At 43.0% G+C, this 13,305-nt stretch overlaps 1 protein-coding gene and 1 long non-coding RNA gene across 3 annotated transcripts in view; one reads left to right on the forward strand and one right to left on the reverse strand.

The window, feature by feature from the left end:
* Positions 1–1,682: 1,682 nt before the first annotated feature.
* LOC310632078 lies at positions 1,683–5,637 on the reverse strand. 2 transcript variants are annotated; one of them, XR_014490767.1, is made up of 4 exons: positions 5,518–5,637; positions 3,974–4,049; positions 3,059–3,219; positions 1,683–2,189 (listed from the first exon to the last, which is right to left on the reverse strand). It is a non-coding gene; the product is annotated as an uncharacterized lncRNA (long non-coding RNA). The 2 variants fall into 2 exon arrangements; XR_014490768.1 differs by lacking the exon at positions 5,518–5,637 and having other exon boundaries at positions 3,974–4,273.
* A 325-nt stretch (positions 5,638–5,962) lies between these two features.
* The window catches only part of LOC310631884 (protein lifeguard 3-like), a 55,844-nt gene continuing 48,501 nt past the window's right edge, over positions 5,963–13,305 (forward strand). The window contains exon 1 of the mRNA XM_083348656.1: positions 5,963–6,076. The gene's annotated coding sequence lies outside the window, so the exon portion shown is untranslated. The remainder of the gene's footprint in view (positions 6,077–13,305) is intronic.

Raw genomic sequence — 13,305 nt, forward strand, 5'->3', positions numbered from 1 at the left:
GTTTATGGTAGCAATCTGAAATCTGTACTAATGATATCTGTATGTAATTGAATTACTATTACCCAGCCACCACGTTGCTTTTCAAATATGTGAATGTAATATTAGAAAATCAATAAAATTTGTAAAAAAACCTCTCCACGTCATATGACGTGTCGCAACGTATTGCAACGCTTTTTGCATTGCTGGAAATGGGGTGGGCACGGCTTCGGTATGACAAAACCGGCCCACAGGCTGGCAGTTTTACACCCCTGGTCTGTGGCCTGTTTCAACCAGTTCTCTCTAGATGTTTGCCCATTTCTTTGAAAGAAGACTCTAATATTGCTTTTACTTTAATAACAGGAATTGTATTATGATTGATATTAAATCATTTTCCCAATTTCTACTGAATATGTGAGTTTTTAACCTTAAAAATAGTAAACTGTTTTAGAACAGCATTTCTCAGCCTTAACAACTTTTGAGACATGTGGATTTTAACTCCCAGAATTCCAAAATCTTAAAGTTGCTTAGGTTGAGAAATATTGCTTTAGAATTTTTTTGGGGGGTGGGTGGGACAATCAACTAAGATCATAAAAACCAGGCTAAAAAGCCAAACCTTTTACATCTGCAAACTTCTCTCTCCCTCTCCTTCTCTCTCTCACCAGACCAGACACACTAAAAAGGCCCTGACTCAACCCTGCCTTCTGGTAAGTTAAAAAGAAAAAAAAACCCTGTTGTTTTGTAGTAGGAACTGAGACTCACAGCCTGTGTTCCTCTCCTTTTGCTTTGCAGGGTGTGCTGCTGCTCAACTCCAGCGCACCTGTCAAATCCCCAAGAAAACAGACTGTCTCTTCATACAAACTCTTCCATCTTCAAAGATATTATCAAACTTGAAATGAAGTCATCTAACATCTTTAAAAGGCACCAGTGGAGCCAGAGTGCCACAGTGTGGTTACTATTAATCTCTACAGCAATGAGCAGTATTACCTGAGGCTTTTTTTTAAAATTCTTCCTATGTACTTTAAGTGGCTTAAAGAAGTCTTGGGTGAAGGGAGGGAATCTAGCACTAGAGCAATCTTTATTGTACACTGTCCAGAATCCCTCGAGGGAGATGGGCAGTTCAGAACTGTGAAATATAAATAAATATACCTTCTCCAACTCTGTATCGTCAAATAGTTTGATTATTATTCCTCCTCTCTTTCCCCATCAGCGTGCTCATTAGCTGTGTCTGTGGCCAAAACAAGAAAAGGAAGCTAGGTAGAATAAATGCCTGGATGCCTTTGGAACACAGAAGTCATAATCACATGCAATCACGTACGTGGTGTTTGATCAACTTGCACTTATGCACTGTGGGTTGTACATACACATCGCATAATTGTTTTCATTAACCGATGCCATCTGGGACCTGGGAAGAGGACCTTCTCCACAGTGTACCTGCCCTTTGGACCAGACTCCCCTATGAAATATGGAGGCTTCTTATTCTTTTAGCCTTCATGAAGGTTGTGAAGACCTTCCATCAAGCACTAGATCAGGATAAGAGATGAGCCCAACACATGTGGATTTGGGATGAAAGTGCAATGGCATCTTGATAGTGTGTAGTGGATTTATTTTTGTTTAGTTTTTTTTATTGTTGCATATTATTGTTGTTAGCCTCCCAGGATTATATTGTATGAGATGGGTGGTCACATGACACTTTTGGATGAATAAATGCTTGTTATGTGCCTGTGGGACAAAGAGAAACAAGTTGCCTTGTCTATTCTTTTCAGCGACTTCAGTACTAACAATGCATTTTGGTTAATTGGAGAAAAAGCTGAATGTATTTCAAGCTAACTTAAGGACCACCAACATGGTTTTTCAAAAAAAAAAAAAACAACAACCAATCTTCTTTCAGAGAATGATTTTATTTATTTAAAAGCCATGTAAATTGAATAAATAAAAATCTATTACAATTACTAAAAGAACATTTAAATTTAAACACACGAAAAACAAAACCACACAGCAGCTGGTATGATTCAACACCGCTAGGAAACAGGGCTCCAACCCCAGGCACAGAACCAGGTCTTCAAGGCTGTCAGGAAGGCCAACACAGTGCGAGCCAGCCAGGAGGGATGATCTTCCAGAGGACGGGCACCACAGCAGAAAAATCTCTTCTTAGCATCCCAACAGCTGGCGCTCTTGGCTGATGCTACCTGCAACATGCCTCTCTTTCCAGACTGGATGGGACAGGTAGAAACAACCAAGAAAATGCAGTCACATAAGTAAGGATATTATGTTGAAGTTAACATAAATCTAGGCTTTCTTACTTTAAAAAAATGTTATAGAAACACTACAAGGTTCTGGCAATACCTAAAAAGAATCATGTGCCGAAACCTGTTCTGAAATGTTCTACCTCATAAAAATGGAGAAATCCCACGTAAGGTCACAGAGTCAAATTGTATATGATGCAAGGGTTCTGTAATCAAAAGGAACTTTTGGAGGGAGGGAGGCAAAAGAATTTAAAAAATCCAGGCAGCCTCAAAAATGCCTGATGGATTTTGCTCATATGGCAGCTTACCCAGTTAATTGCACGACATGGTTCACATGACAAACAGCATTTGAGAAGAGATAAGTTTGGAAGAGACTTCCAACTGAATAAAAAGTAGCAGATAAAGGACTACAGCAACGTCCCTTCAAATTGATAACCTTACTTCAGGTATCTCTGCACCGCTTTAATCTTCAACAAAAAATGTTGAAGGTTTAGTTAGAGAACTGATACATAATGACTAGTTTGATCTTATCTTTAGAAGTTTTGAAAAATATTTTCATTTAGCTCAATAGCTCCCTGTGGCAACACCTTTTTCAAGTTGCAATCATAAGAAAACTACCAGCTCAATTTTTCTACAATGAGGCAAAATCAAAAGAAGTTCTTGGGAGCTACATTACTTGGTGTGTGAAATATGATAGAGGCTGGCTTCAGCAGCAGCCAGCACCTAATTTTGTAGAACAGGAATTAGGCAAAGTGATTACAGCAGATTTCCTGCCTTATCTGACTTTTTAAAACACCTCTTATGCATTAAATTAAAAGAATAAAATGGGAAGATACCATTCTTCAAAGGACAACATCAGACCTCAACACCATATTTGTTTACATCACTTTTAAAATGCTTTGAATCAGCATTGGCTCTCGGCAACTCCATGGACTAGTCTCTGGAGTTTTCTTGGTAGCATTTTCCAAAGTGGTTTATCACTGTTTCCTTCCTAGGGCTGAGAGAGAACAACCAGTCAAAGTCACTTAATTGGATATGTGCCTAAGATAGGACTAATGCTCACAGTCTCCTGGTTTCTAACATGGTATCTTAACCACTATAACAGAACCCTATAATCTTAAATTATTAGTCAGGAAAGCAACTACCCCTTCCACATCAACTGCATTTCATTCCAATGCCGTTCATCCAACTCTCTGACCAAGTAGCACAAAACTTTCATTATGTCATATGACTAAAAACGACTGATCCACAATGTGAAAGGTAAGCGAGTCCCAGACCCTCTATCGGTATATCCATTTCTTCCTACACTCCCACAAAAGTCATTCCTCTGAGACTGGAACAGAGGACAGGCAGTAGAGGAGCTGTTCTCCCTCCCACCTTACTGTTTTTCAAGGGAGGGGGAGAAAGGAACGGCTCCTTCACTCCCAGCATTGAAATAGCATCAGAAACTGACTTAGGAGATCTACTTTCTTGTTTTCCCTTCTGTGGTTAAAAAAAAATCTTGGTATTTTGGTACTGGGAAAATACTGGTACCAAAAGATTCACTTCTCATCCTGGTCTCCTTGCTTTTCCTCCCAGCCATAAGTTGGCTAGAGAAATAGGAGTGATGCTTTCTGGCACAGTGGGAGAGTCCCCATTCTCCTCCTGCCAAAATGCAAAGGGCCCCCAAAATCCACTAGGGACCAGAGAGAGCGTGCATCTGCACCCACCTCAGGTAGTCAGTGGGTAAAAGGCAGGCCCCCACCTCTTACCTTATGTCATTATGATTACACGTGAGACAGGCCAGATAGTAGAGCTTGTGCTGGAAGAAACTCCCAAACTCGGCTTCTGAAGTGGAGCAAGAAAAGACAAGCAGATACTGATTTTGTGTTGGGCTAAGAGTAAGTTAAGGATGACACTGGGCACTGATGTCCTCATTAAGCAGTTGGTGGAGGTGTCTTTGTGCTGCTAAGCACAGGCTGAGCAAAGGACCCCCAAGACAAAGTGAAGGATTGCAGCTCAAGAATGGAACATCAGCTCTGCATGCAGGTTTCCTATTTAGGCCCGGGCCTCTCCAGTTTATGCTGGGAAAGACTCTGGTCTGAAACCCAGGAGAGTAGTTTAACAATTTGATGCAGTCGGTAATGAGCTACATGTAAAGTAAATCTGAGCCAATGCAAACCAGTTTCACCTGTTTCTATTCAAAGCAGACAGGCATGAAAAAAGTTACATTGTAGCAATGCAGTCCGTGTGCACAAATTATAACTGCATCCTGCACTATTTACCCTCAACCTTGGTGGAGCAGTGGGCTAATGCCTCCTTAAGTAACACCAGCTGCCTGCAATTAGTGCAGGTTCGAGTCCCACCAGGCTCAAGGTTGACTCAGCCTTCCATCCTTCCGAGGTAGGTAAAATGAGGACCCAGATTGCTAGGGGCAATAAGCTGACTTTGTAATAATGCCGCTGGGGGGTGGGGGTGAAAGCCTTAATAAGCAGGCATATACATAGAATGAAGGCTATTGCTAAGCACATTGATTTGTGCTTCTTAGGTTGTAAGCCGCCCTGAGTCTTCGGAGAAGGGCAGGATATAAATGGGATTAAATAAAATAAAATAAATAAATAAACCCAAGAGAAATTCTGGTGGACACTCACGTATGGGACATTTTTTTGAGGGGGAAAAATACAACTATGCATTGCCAGACTTCATAGTCCCTTATTCTAAAACCTAATCATCAGAAATGACAATGCTAATGTCCACATTCAATGACACTCCTCATTTATTTCCAGTGCAAGCTGCTGCCAAGATGACCAAAACTGTCAGGACCCACCCCAAACCATGTCTTAGGAAGACAAAATTCTTGGAGTCAAATCTATTCCAAAAAGAATCTTTACTATGACATGCTTGGTTGTAGGAAACAAGACAGGACTTAATATTATCCCACGAAGTAAACCCTTATAAAGAGTTCCCGGTTTAACCCCCCCTTTAACCCCATTTGGTCAGTCCCCCATCCTTTCTCTCCTAGCATCCATCTCGTGGGAAAAAGGAACTTAGGACCCTTCATGTTTATTGCTCCCTTCCGTGACACAAGCCAGATGCTAGCCCCTCCCCTTTTGTTTCCCCAGTTCAAAAGGCTTCTCCTTTCCTTTGAAATGCCTAATACCGGTTCAATACACATCTATTCTCTTCTCTTCGGGAGATGGCAGCATCCCTGGAATAACGTTTGAAACATTCCATTTACGAATATGATATAAATGGATTCTGACAAAAAAAACACTCCTCCTTTTCCTGCTGCTCTCTGGTGCGGGTTACAACTTACACCATCCCCAGCCAGAATATCCAGGCATAGGCAAGTAGCCCGCCACCACTGTGAGCACGAAGTCACCGTTTCCGAGCCCAAGCAGTCGCACGTCAGAAACGTTGCACGGCTTTCGGCTCGTCGGGGCGGACACTTCCGCTTCCAAAAAAAACCCTTCCGGTTGCTTTCCCAGCGCCTCGCAACCTGTAATAAAACTTTCCGTCTGTACCAGGGGTCGGCAACCTCGGCTCTTTTATGACCCGTGGACTTCAACTCCCAGAATTCCTGAGCCAGCGTAGCTGGCTCAGGAATTCTGGGAGTTGAAGTCCACGAGTCATAAAAGAGCCGAGGTTGCCGACCCCTGGTCTGTACTTTCCCGAGCACGCCTCTGGGGGGCGCCTCTGGGGGTTATTTTAGGCCAGCGAGGGCGGGGTCCAGGGGCCGCCTCTGTTGTTTTCCCGGCGTGCCCCGCCCACCCTCCTTCTCCGAAAGGCCGTCAGACCTGTGGCGAACATCAGCGCGAGGGGTGGAGCGGCTGCGAAAGTTCTCGGTGGGGCGAAATCGCGAGCCGGTTGCGGCGGTAAGTCTGGAGAAAAGTAGTTAAAGGCTTATTAATAAGAGTCGCCGGTGGGCTTTTTATCCGGAGAAGTTGGCCGGCTGGGACCGAGTCCTACGGGCTTCGGGATCTTTTCTTCCGTCCTGGCTTCAGTCGAGCCTGCCGGAACTTCTCACGGCTTCGGGGTTTCATCCGGATAACCGATCTCGAGGAGCGCGGTTCGCTTTCGGTTTTTGAGCCCCTTTGGCGTTTGCTTCCTTTCCGACGTGCACAGGGCAAAAAAGCAAAACGGCGTTCAGCGCTTGCCCCCAAACCTAGAGCTTTTGAGTTGGCCGCTGGGAAGTCTGGAATATTTCAACAGGCGGGCGAGTAGGAGCTTCTGCGCTCTTGTCAAAGGCAGTACTGGTAGTCCCTTGACCGACGTCGACAATGGAGCCCCGAATTTCTGTTGTTAAGTGATACGTGTGTTAAGGGAGTTTTGCCCCAGTTGACGACCTTTCTTGGACAGTCATTAAGTGCATCACTGCTGCTGAGAAAGTTAGTAACAAGGTCGTTAAGTTAACCTGGCTTCCCCACCGATTTTGCTTGTAAAAAGGTCGCAAAAGTTGACCGTCATAAATATGAACCAGTTGTTTAAGTGTCCAAATATTGGTCACATGATCATGAGGATGCTACAAAGGCTGTAAGTGTAAAAAGTGTTCCTAAGTCACTTTTTTAGAGCCGTTGTAACTTCTAACGGTCAATAAATGAACTGTAGTAAGTCGAGGATTACCTGTACTTCGGTTGCCCCAGGTCTATACGAGGAAGATTACTTCTGCTGACAAACCTTCCGCATACGCTCAGAGGCTCTCTTGCATTACTGTTTAGTCGACATAATTGTGAGATTCTGTGACTTGTGACAGAGACTTTGTCCAGAATAAGCCTAGGTCAGTGGTTCTTAACCTTTTCTTCACCACGGACCCCCTTTAAATACCTTTTGTGGCCATGGCCACAGATCCCCACAAGACTTAATTAACTCAAGATTAAAATCCTTACATTTCTTCAAGCCTTCACAGACACCCCCATGACAACATCACAGCCCTCTCCAGGGGTCTGTGGACCACAGGCTGAGAACTGTTGGCCTGGTGGTGATTTCCTCAATGATCTCCTGTATAAGAAACTGGAGCTGTTAATAGGAATAGGAGGTTCTCTGGTTTGCTTACTGCTATTTTAATTTGATCTCTGGCTTTCCTTATAATGGGTGTGGTGCCTATACCAAGGCCTGCCTCCGTCTGCTGCCTGTCGCCTTTAGTAGGCATTTATCACCAGGCTCCTCCACCATGCAGGGTGTGGCTAGAGGGGAGAGGCAGCAGTTCTAACTGAATGAAATACAGTCCCTAGGGAAATTCGCCTGCTTCCTATTGTGATACGGCTTGAGTCCCAGGAAACATTTATACTTGATTGTCTAATTGCCTGACTTTCATCCTGGCTTCATAAATAAGGTATAAATTCCAAAGGCAACTAACAGAGTTGGACAACACGTGTGTATACCTACAGGACCACGTTTAACTTGGATGTTTTACACGAGATAGTGAGCTTATGTGTTTATGTGTGTTGAGAGCTGCCCAAGAAATTTATTGAAGGGCGAATATCAGCTCTTCAAGTCTTTGACAACCTAAACTTGTGTCCTCCAGCCTGAGTCGGTGTGGTTGGTGGGCATTATGGAAGACTAAGTCTAATAGCATCCTTGGGTTTTCCAGTTGGGGAAGGCTGCTTTATGCAGCAAGAGGTGTCGATTGGAAAAGGGAGGGAAAAGGAATCTGCATTTCCTCTATGGAAAGCTCAAAGAGGCTTCCAAACGAGATTGAGATGATGCCTGACTGTCCCAGAAACTAGTCAATAGTGGTGGAGGAAGCCACCCCAAACGTGGTGACCTTCATGAGTGATGTAATGGGTGGAACAGAGCCTTTTCTGATTTTTATTGCCTGGCATTGCCAAATCCTTAATCTTGCCACACACTGGCAAGAGCAATGAGGTCTCTGACCTGTCCAACCCAATCCTAAACTTGGTAACTTTGGGTTTCTTTTTTTGGTCTGTTACACAACAGTGTAGCTGGAAGTTATGAAACCAGCCCAAAATGTCTAGGGAAACATGGAACTACAAATAGTTCTGAACTTAAGACCATTTGTTTAATGACCTCTAAGTTATGATGGCAGTGGGGAAAAATGACTTTATGTTGATCCTTTGCACTTAAAACTGTTGCTGTGTACCCGCGGATCAAATGATCATGATCAAAATTTGAGCACTCTGCAACTGGCATGTATTTATGACGGATGCAGCATCCCAGGGTCATGTGGTCATCCTTTACACTTTACGCATAGTGATGTGCTTTAAGTCATAAGATCACAAGGATTGTTCTGGCTGCCGTTGTGGAAGAATTAGCTGACTCTGTGTCGTTTACCCAGGGGACGCCCAAATGTATGATTCCTACACTCTTTGGGGTAGCTTTTTCCTTGTCGCCATATGAGCACATATCAGGGAAACCCTTGAGACTTCCTGTATGCAACTCCATCACATATAGTCTACCTTTGAACTTGTAAAAAAATAAGTCCTTTCATATTTGATTATTGGGAGAGTAATTGTGACGTGTTTTTAGTATTGCTGCTATAGGCTAAATAAATAAAACTCGGGAGACTTCCAGCAAGCAAAGTCAGTGGGGGAACTATTTATATTTGTTTATTAACCGCGAATGTCAATTAAAGACCATGGCAAAAAAAGTAATAAGATTGGATGCAGTGCAAGGACCCACATTGCTTAGTGATAAACTTTCCAGGCCCATTTGTAGTTGTAAATCAAAAACTACCTGTAATGTTTTGACTCTGAAGTTGCTTTATCATGGATTTTAAGAAACTAGCTCAGTGGGTATTGGCAGTACTGAGAACATGGATGCCCTGGTCAGCTCTCCTACATAAAGCATTTGGCTTGTTCTTATACTGCTCATAGCAATTTGACCTCTAGACATCAGCAGGTGTAATTGTATGTTACGTACAACTCATAGTGAATTTAGGAAGTGAGTTACAATAGTGATTTCCCCTTCCTCCCAATGTAATCCCTTGACTGTGGCTAACGCTATGCCATTAAAAATTCCCAGATGGCAGAAACAGAAAATTAGGGGCTAAGGAGGGGAATATCCTTGAAAGAAGATGAAGCTGGATAAGTAGCATTTTAATTCCACAGTTCTTCACATTGCAACTTGTAGTTTCAGGTCACACCCGTCTCATTTGCTAATGTCTGCAAACAAAACTGCTATTGAAAGTGCAGGTGTAGCAAAAAGTAATACAGAAATAACCAAATCTCTTTGGCGGCCGGTGGGTTGGGGAGTGAGTGTGAAATAGACCTCATCCCATCTCTGAAGGCTGTGGATTCTTTCTTTTTTATGAGCACCTCTTAGCTCCAACCATTTTGTTTAACTATCAATTAAAATAAGCGGGCTTCAGCTCCTTCAGGATCGCAGGGTTCAAAATAATGTGACTTGCATGCTACTGCCTTCCTGACCTAACACAGTGACCAGATAAGTTTATCTGCAAGTTCCAGAATCCCAAGCCACTACAAGGCTCCTTCAACCTCACTTTATCTTCTCTGCTGACTGGCAACAGTCTCCTTGAATGAAAAGGCTCTGTCAGTAAGCTGGAGCCCTCCATTTTTCCAGATAATTTTAGTTAACTAGATTGCAATGCCTTTTCCCCCAGGACAGAGTGGATACGTAGTCCTCGCCAAGCACCCTTAGCTTGTGCTTATTTCAGCTTGCTTTCTATCTCCTGAATTTTGATGTAACCTATATATGTAGCTCAGTTTTGTAATTTGTATAAGGAATTGGCAATTCAGAACCAGCTTCAGACTATACTTCCAGCTCTGAAAGGTGAGATTTAGATGAACAACCTTTGCTTACTCTGATCTTTGTAGCTTAAGTTGGGGAGCATCATTTGCGCACTTGGATCTCTTATTCCAGGAAAGTAATGACTCTTCCAGCTTTGCTGGACTACCACTTCCATTCATCCCAGCTAAGGAGGATGCTCTCCAAGGATGATGAACATTATATTCCAAAATATCTAGAGCAGGGGTCCCCAACCTCTGGTCCGTGGACCAGTACCAGTCCGTGGCATGCCAGCAACCAGTCTGCACAAACTAGCAAAGCCCCAGGTAGCACACAAAACCTCGCACTCTGGCGGAAAAACCTTTCTCCACAGAACCGGTTCCTGGTCCCCAAAAGGTTGGGGACCTCTGATCTAGAGGGTATCTGGTTGGGGAAGACTGATAAGTTGAAGAATGTATTTATTTATTTACTTATGTTATTAATTTATATGGCTACCTACTCCCCACGTGACTGAAGGTGACTATCAAAATTGGCAACAAACAAATAATAAACCAAAAATGTAAAAACACATCACAGGGAGGACAGTTCACATAGTGATCTCAGAAGTCTTGATTCAGTGCCTGGGGCCAGAGCTATGTCTTCAAAAGGCAGGTAGGTCAGGGCCATATAATCTCAAGGGCCAGGTGTGGTGAGAAAGAAGGCATGTCCTCTGAGCCTCATAAAAGGATAACTACTTGAGTGATGGGACCCAGGACATGCCAACCTTATCAGAGCTTATAGAATAAGAATTTGGATGTCAGCAGCCCTATAAGAAGATACCTCAAGTGCCATGAAGGGTTATAGGTGGTGATAAGCATCTTGAAGAGCATACAATGGTGCAAAACCCACTCACAACCAGTACAGCATGCACAATCAGGTACTGCATGCTTCAGTATGCTCATAAACTACACGTGTCACTGTGTCCTAGACCAGTAGTAGCTTCCACAGATTTTCAAGGGCAGTCCTATTTAGACAATATTACAGTAAGTCACCAATAAGAGGTGACTCAGGCATTAATGACCACAAGTATGGACCCAATCCAAGAACAGATGCAATTGGCATACAATGAATTTGTGCAAAGGCCTCCTAGCTGTGGGTGCCACTTTTCAAGCAGACGTTCTGAGTCTAAAGCAATTCCAAAATGTGAAATAGGTCTTCCTGGGATAATGTAAAGGTAAAGGTAAAGGTTCCCCCGCACATGCATGCTAGTCGTTTCCAACTCTAGGGGCCGGTGCTCATCTCCGTTTCAAAGCTGAAGAGCCGGCGTTTGTCCGAGGACATCTCCGTGGTCATGTGGCCGGCATGACTAGACGCTAAAGGCGCACGGAACGCTGTTACCTTCCCACCGTAGTGGTCCCTATTTTTCTACTTGCATTTTTACGTGCTTTCGAACTGCTAGGTTGGCAGAAGCTGGGACAAGTAACAGGCACTCACTCTGTTACGCAGCACTCAGGATTCGACCTGCCAAACTGCCGACCTTCTGATCGACAAGCTCACCATCCTAACCCACTGAGCCACCGCGTGGGATAATGTAAGCTCATCCAAAAAACCAAATATGGATGATCTCCTGAATAAAAAGAAAAGGAGCGAAAATGAGGAAGACGGAAATATGATCAGACTTTTCCTTTCTGATTTACTCCACCCTGCCTGGCAGTCAGAATATTGGTTTTCCTCCATGGCTTTGTATTTAAACTCAGCTGTGGAGCAGGGCTGAAGGACTGAACACTTTCCTGTTTCTGAGATATTCAGAAGGGAACATAGAAAATGTTTAACTCTCCAGGTTTCTGGAAGAATGCCATATCCATACCGCACTTTAAAGCAGAAGGTGTGTTGTTATTGTTTCCTTCTTCTGAAAGAGCCAGTGCGAACCACACCTTATAGAGAAGTTGTTCCTTCAAGACTTCAAGTATTGGCTTGCTTGATTTTTTAAAAATCTTCATTAAAAAAAGATAGGGGAAGATCAGATTCTGGCCTTTTAATAAGAATCTTGTCCCTGCTTGACACCCTAGCCCCAAGATTATTATTATTAAAAGGGCCAGAATTTGATCTTCCGCTACCTTTTTTTTAAATGAAGATTTTTAAGGGCAGAGGAATTGCCCTTTCTGTCTCTTTCTCTGTGGTAGATGAGCATTTAGTTGTTTTCACATGTCATCTAAAGTCCTAGTCTGCTAAACTGATTTAATAAACTAGAACTGCCTGGTTCACGCAACATGTTCAGTCAGAATTTTAAAAGTATTTTATGCCTAAACATAATGGTGATCAGACATGAATTTAAGCATCAATAAGCAAGGGGAGAAGAAATCAGCATTTTATCAATTCACATGCATCAAATGAACATAGATAGAAATATATATAGGAACACTAGTATATAATTATTCCAGTACTTGAGGGGCTGCCACAAAGAAGAAGGGGCCACGTTATTCACCAAAGCACCAGAGAGCAGGACAAGAAACAATGGTTGGAAACTGAACAAAGAGAGAAGCAACCTGGAATTAAGGAGAAACTTCCTGACAGTGAGGACAATTAACCAGTGGAACAGCTTGCCACCAGAAATTGTGGGCGCTCTATTACTGGAGATTTTTAAAAAGAGGCAGTCACTTGTCTGAGATGGCATAGGTTCTCCTGCTTGAGCTGGGGGCTGGACTAGAAGACCTCCAAGGTCCCTTCCAGCTCTATTCTACTCTATTCTAATAGTTCATAAGCTGAATTTAAAAAAGGTTGTGCATCCATTGGTTTGGGTGTATATGAGAAGAAGCTGTGCAGATGGAACAGTGGATATGCCTACTACCCTATCTCTCAGTTATGCACTGTTTTTTTATTATTTATAAAAAATATATTTGTACCACCGGGTGTTTCATATTTGAAAGTGATAAGAAGCATGTGGCTGAATGAATGAGTGAGATTCAAAGGACCAAAGCTTAGTGAGAGAGGAATGAATCAATATGATTCCAGCTTTTAGATGTTTCTGATACATATAACATGTTTTCCATGAGTTACATTTTAAAGTGGGTTCTATTTTTATAGCCAATCACACGCAGTACCAATATGCAAGCATTCCTTGTTTTTATAATATCTCTTCTCCTGGTGTTCTTCTTTTAAGAGTGCCTGTTTCAGCCACACTATCTGTTATTCACTGGAGTGAAAATGAAAAATGCCATGGCAGAGCAGAAAGCTATACTGAGCTACAGCAGAAAGACTTTTCTTTCAGACACATTCTTAGGGCATAAGTTATTATTATTGCTGGTTATTACCTATAAAGCCCTACATGGCCTGGGTCCGGGCTATTTGAGGGAACACCTGCTGCCGGCATCAAACGCCCTTCGCCCAGTGCGCTCCCACAGGGAGGGTCTGCTCAGGGTGC

This window comes from Vipera ursinii, assembly GCF_947247035.1.
Source record: "Vipera ursinii genome assembly, chromosome: 1".
Lineage (NCBI taxonomy): Eukaryota > Metazoa > Chordata > Lepidosauria > Squamata > Viperidae > Vipera > Vipera ursinii.